Raw genomic sequence first — 6,623 nt, 5'->3', positions numbered from 1 at the left:
AGCTTTCCTAATGTTGTATGAAGACGATATACTACTCATTGAAAATGATCTAGGTCTACTAACTGAAGTTAAGAACTGGTTAGCGACCCAATTTCAAATGAAAGATTTGGGAGAAACTCAGTTTGTTTTGGGAATTCAGATCTTTAGAGATCGAAAGAACAAAATGCTAGCTCTGTCTCAAGCATTGTATATTGATAAAATTCTTGTCAAGTATCCGATGCAAAACTCCAAGAGAGGTTTACTACCTTTCAGGCATGGAGTTATAACAGTGTCCTAAGATACCTCAAGAGGTTGAGAAAATTAGACGCATCCTCTATGCATCAGCTATTGGCAGCCTGATGTATGCGATGTTGTGTACTAAACCTGACATCTGCTATACGATGGGAATAGTCAGTAGATATCAGTCTAATCTAGGATATGATCACTAGACCACCGTTAAGAATATCTTCAAGCATCTAAGGAGAACGAGGGACTACATGCTCGTATATGGTTTTAAGGATCTGATCCTTACAGGATACACAGACTCTGATTTCCTAACTAACAAGGATTCTAGGAAATCCACATCAGGATCAGTGTTCACTCTTAATGGAAGGGCAGTAGTCTGGAGGAGCACTAAGCTAGGGTGCATTGCTACTCCACCATGGAGGTTGAGTACGTAGCGGTGAGTGAAGCTGCTAAGGAAGCTATTTGGCTCAGGAAATTCTTGACTAATCTGGAAGTTGTTCTAGATGTCAAAGCCCATCACACTTTATTGTGATAATAGTGGTGTTGTGACTAATTCTCGAGGGTCTAGGAGTCATAAGCGGAGGAAGCACAAAGAGCGGAAGCATCATCTCATCCGAGAGATTGTGCATCGAGGGGACGCGATCGTCATGCAGATAGCTTTAGAGCAGAACATTGCTAATCCATTTATATATTAAATGTTTTATTAAATAAATTTATTTATTTATTTTAATTTATTAATTTATTTAGAAAAACTAATTATGGGAGCACTCGCCCTCTTTTTGCTCTCTCAAGTGTGTGAGTAGGGAGTTCTTCCCAATTCTCTACAGAGTGTGAAAACAGAGAAAAGATACAGAGAAATTTTCTTTCTGCAGAAAAAGTTCTGTAAGATCCCTTCCTCTCCTCCATTCTTTTTTCTCAATTTCCTCTCTTTACCAAAATAGTTAGAGCCCACAAACTCATGGGTTCTCATCCTAGAGAATACCAAGGTTTCCTTCACGGTGGTGTTCAATTGGAGATTGAGGATTTTTTCAGTGAATATTAGATCTTCAAAAGTAAGGGTTCTTGAACCAATTTTATTCTTCCATTTTTTTTTTTTTTTTTTTTTTTGCATGCTGTAAATTTTGTTTTTTAAATGCATAATTTTGATTCTTCTTTGTAAAATCTAAATTCTTTAAATTTTGAAAATTGAGACTACCCGCTTCTACTCAAGGACCTTTAATTGGGTTCCTTCAATTTAGACTTCCCAGTATGCTCTGGCCACATTCGACCCTGGTAGCCCCCTGATCGCCTCGGCACCGCTATTGAAACACATTCACGTAGTAAAGGACAATCACCTCCCAGATACATTTTAAAACTCTAGTTCATATAAATTCAATGAGAACTTGTAAATCATTATTCGAAGCATTTCAAGAGTCATAGTCAAGTAAAACAGATCATGCCAACACATTTCACGAATCATAATATACTATCATACTTATATACTTTTCATATCAAATTATTCAGAATAAAATCACTCACAGTCACGGGCATGAATTCCTCGACTTATAGGCTCTTCCAATCTCAATTTGACCTAAAACAAGATCTCAGGGTTATTAAACACTTACAAGAGGGTTAAAATAACCTTAAACAACCCTTAGTGATTCCATAGCACTAAATGAACTCAATTTAAGCCATAGATCTTTACATTTTGCATTGTAAGCACATTTTTCTTAAATATCAAAAATAGCCTAAAAATTACTTTAGAGTTTAAAATTATTAATTATAGGGCTAAAGTATTAAGAAAATCCTAATTAGGCTTCAGAAATACTCACAAACACAAAAAAATGGTCAAAAACATGTCAATGGGTGTCAAAAATGACCATGGGCGCTCGATAGCTAGGTGGACGTGCAGTAGAGGGCAGGTCGTGGGCAAGGCGTGGGCATGGGTGCGAGCGCACACGTGCACGTGTGCATATACAAGGCTGGTGGGCGTGCAGGGTTGTGTATGCCAGGTGTGCATGAGGTGGGTGTTTGTGCGCAGGGTGAGCGAGCAGCTAGACAGCTAAGTGACAGGGCTGGCGACAAGCAACCTCCCCTATTTCCCCTATTTTTCTAACACACTTTCATGATATGTGAGGTTAAGGGTCGAACCTCATATCTCGAGAATAATAATGCAAGTTCCTATCCGTTAAAATATATCGATGTTGGAATGAAAAATTTTGAAATAAAGATAAAAGTAATGACAACATAACATTTCATTCTTATGGAATGGATTGATAGAATTTTAAAGCAAAATAATGTGAGGACTTAATAATATCACATCATAAAAAATACTTAATAATATCACATCATAAATAATATCTAAATAAACTCATCAACAATATAAAACAAGAATTTTTTAAATATCCTTATGGAATGATTTGAAGTTTGGTTTTGTTTCTTAGATCTTAATGTCCAATGTATTCATGTATATGACCAAAACATTGTGGTTGTTTGAGTCACAAACACATGTAAGGAAGAAAGAAGATGGCCAACAACATATGGCTCACCACTTTGTCTTATGTGAATGTTGTTGAGCAAAAAGTTTTGGCCTATTTGCTTGCTTTTTCTGTTGGTAAACTACACCAAGCTCTCACACTTCCCAATGACAAATAATTGCTTTCCATTCAACCCCCATGTCAAAAATTCATCCACTAAAGAATTTTAATATCAAAAGAGAAAATAGTATCAAATTAGACTCTTTTTTATAACTATTTGGTTCATTTTTAAATGTGATTGTATTTTCATAATTTCTCTACCATTATTTTTTATGAAATCAGAGCTAAATTTTAAAAAGAAAGAATTAATAATAATTTAAAACTACTCCTTTTTAATTTTCAAATTCTAATTTAATTTCAAAAATATTACTTAAATGTAGTCAACAAATATAAAAACTTATGAGTGAGTGAAAATTGTGTATGTAAACTTATTTTTTCAAAATTAAATACAAAAATGAAATAGTTATGGGCCATCATTTTCGTAATTAAAAAATTGTTTATAAGATACATTTTTAAAAAATAAAAATTAAGACCCATTTGATAACTATTTTGTTTTTTGTTTTTGTATTTTAAAATTAAGCTTATTTCATCCACATTTCTTACAATAATTTGCATCTTTTTTAAGTATAATGGTTAAATTCTTAGCCAAATTCTAAAAACAAAAACAATTCTTTAAAAGTTACTTTTTTTTAGTTCTCAAAATTTGGCTTGGTTTTTTAAATTAGGGGTAAAATGTATATAACAAATAAAAAAAATTGAAGGTGGAAGTAGTGTTCATAGACTTATTTGTTTAAAAACAAAAACCAAAATCAAAATGGTTAACAAATAGACCTTTAAGTAATTATGATAGTTTTTCTGTTAAAAAAACAAAGCGGTTCATATAGTTTTCTATTTCCAGATTTTGTTTCTGGTTCGTAGAAAACAAATTTTTTTATAATAATTTATTTTTCGCTCTTTAAATCATATAAACGTTAGGAGAAAAAAAAAAAAACTATGCGATAATTTTGGAAAAAAGAAAACTGGTGTTTTGTTTTTCAAAACGTCCATGACCGCTTCATGAATCAAGGGTGGGGGGCCTTGGGAGTGCCGCGGATCTCATGTAATTATTCTCCCCTTTTTTCTTTTTCCTTTTCTTTTTTGTAATTTATTTTTTATTTAATATACTATTTTTAATTTTTTAAATATAAATACTGAAATTTTTATTTACTATATATATATATTTTTTCCTTTTGAGTTTTTAGTTATCTAAAAGTGTTTTTAGTATAACAATTTAGAATTTGGGACTCAAACGTCTCCCCTTAAGGAATAGGATTGACAATATTAAAAAGTTAAAAAGAATAAAGGAAAAAAAATATTCGATGTAACTTCATCTTTATCTAACATTCTCGTGCATAACATCATTCTTTAGCTCTCTTTCTCTCACAGTTTAAAAAAATCTCACCATATCTTTACTCTATTTCTCATAAATAAAATGATAACTTTTCTTTCTAAAAAATTATTTCTATATTCCACTCTCTTTAAACTTTTAAATCTTTTCCATAATATCTATTGTTCTTAAAACAAAAACTATAAGTAATTATTATTAAGTGAACTAATTCAATGGTAATGAAATGATCATCAATACTTAATTATCAAATATGATTACTGGTTTTTAAACCCACGTAAAACCAACTTAGAAAATAGAAGAGCAAAAATACTGTTAACCTAAATGACGATAAAAATTAAATCAAACAAAACAAAAGAAGATCTAGATTTTTAACCACCCAAACCATGTTCATGTCGGTGCACACCACAGGAAAATGTTAAAAATTAATCCTACTTCTATCCTTTTATATTTATTACTATCAAATAAAGGTATGGACATTTAAGTTTCGAGAAATACATACTAACTATTGTTGAGTTATGTTAATTTTGACAATTAATATATCATTTGTTGAATAAAATTTACGTTATTTTTAAAATTTTATTTCTATTTTACCATTTTTAATTTAATTCTTTTGGTAGGAATAATGCTTTTTAAATCACTAATTATTAATTTGGATGAAATTGCAAATAATGAATCTGATATTTAAAAGTATATATATAATGATTTGTGTTTAAAATGTGTTAAATATGACTCGTGGGGCCGAGATTTGAAAACTAAGCAATCCTAAATGTTTAGCTTAGTTTTGTAACTTTTTTTGTTTTTTATTTTTCAAAATTAATACCACTCCCACATATTAAATTTATTTTTATATTATCTTACCTTTTACGAGTGCTTTTCAAAAATTAAGTCAAAATTTGAAAATTAAAATAAATCATTTTAAAAATTTTGTTTTTTTAGATTGTGACTAAAAATTCAAGTGTTTAGTTAAAATATGAAAATTATGGCAAAGAAATCAAATAAAAATTTTCAAAAATTAAAAACAAAAAATAAAATTTTTATTAAACAACATTTAAATGTTAGACTACTATGATACAGAACAAAATATCAGAGTACTAAATTTTTAATGAAATTAAAAAATGGAATAACGGTGAGGGAATCATAACGTGCCACGCGGAAGTTTCTCATGACTAGTTGAATTAATCCATATTTAAAACATTATTAAGGATTTTGTCATTGGAAAATTCTAGATAACATTAAAGATTAAAATAATTTTATTATTATTATTATGATTAGACTATAACACTACTACAAATGTAAAAGATGATAATTGAGGAATTGAACCTTCAATGTAAAACAAATATTACTGTTATTTTAATTTCTTTTAACCATATTCAAACGGAAAGAATTTATACTTTTTAAAATATTATATATAAGAAATGATTGTGATGATTTAGTTGCAATGATAAAAGAGTGAATTTTGTTGAGAGAGAAAAAGATGAAAAAGGGACAAAATCAATTAATTAATTGAGAAAAAAATGATATAAAGTTGTAATGTTGGTAATTGCATCCTTATGAAGTACACTGCAGCTGCAGCTCCTGTCTAAGTTTCTAACCCCTTCCATTATAATGCCCAATACCTTTATTAAAGGATTTTATTTTTAAATTTGTCTTTGTTTTCTCTTCATCCTTTTCTCTAGTAATTTTATAAAGGTAAAATTACCTTTCTCATCCTCAAGTTTTTAAAAATATTTAGATGTTTGTTTGGTCTCTAAATTTAAAAAATGTATTATTTTAGTCTCCAAGTTTATAAGAGTATTCTCCGAGTTTTCAAAATGTACTTTTTCAATCTCTGGATTTTTAAGATGTACTTTTTTTTAGTCCCTAAATTTTTTAAAATAGGTTTAAAAAGTCCCCCAAATAACTTGTATACTATTATTTTGAATAATTATATTACATTTTAAATTAGAAGAATAATTTTTAAAAATCACATCCTCTTTAAAACTATTTTTTCTAATTTTAAATATCATATAATTATTTTTTAGAAATCAAATAAAAATAATTCAAGGATCTTTTAAACTTATTTTTATATATTTGGGGATTAAAAAGGTATATCTTGAAAACTCATGAATCAAATAGACGTATTTTTATAAATTTGAAGACTAAAAGGATAAAATTTTAAAACTCAAAGACCAAATGCACATATTTTTCAAAATTTGGAAATTAAAAAAGTAATTTTTATTTTTATAAATATTTCTCAATTTCTAAAAAGAGAAAAAAGTAAAAAAAAAAAAAAAAACCAAAAACCAAAAACAAAAGAAAAATTAAAACTATGTCCCATTTAATAACTTTTTCATTGTTTATTTTTTGTTTTTGAAAATTAAGCATATTTTCTTTTAATTTTTTATCATGATTTTTATCTAAGTATAATAGTTGAATTCTTTGACAAATTCTAAAATTAATTTTTAACTTTTTTTTTAATTTTCAAATTTTGATTTAGTTTTTGAAAAGATTTATAA

This window comes from Benincasa hispida, chromosome 1, assembly GCF_027475165.1.
Source record: "Benincasa hispida cultivar pf3 chromosome 1, pf3_genome.v1.1, whole genome shotgun sequence".
NCBI classification, from domain to species: Eukaryota; Viridiplantae; Streptophyta; class Magnoliopsida; order Cucurbitales; family Cucurbitaceae; genus Benincasa; species Benincasa hispida.
Note: the sequence above shows the minus strand (reverse complement) of the source record.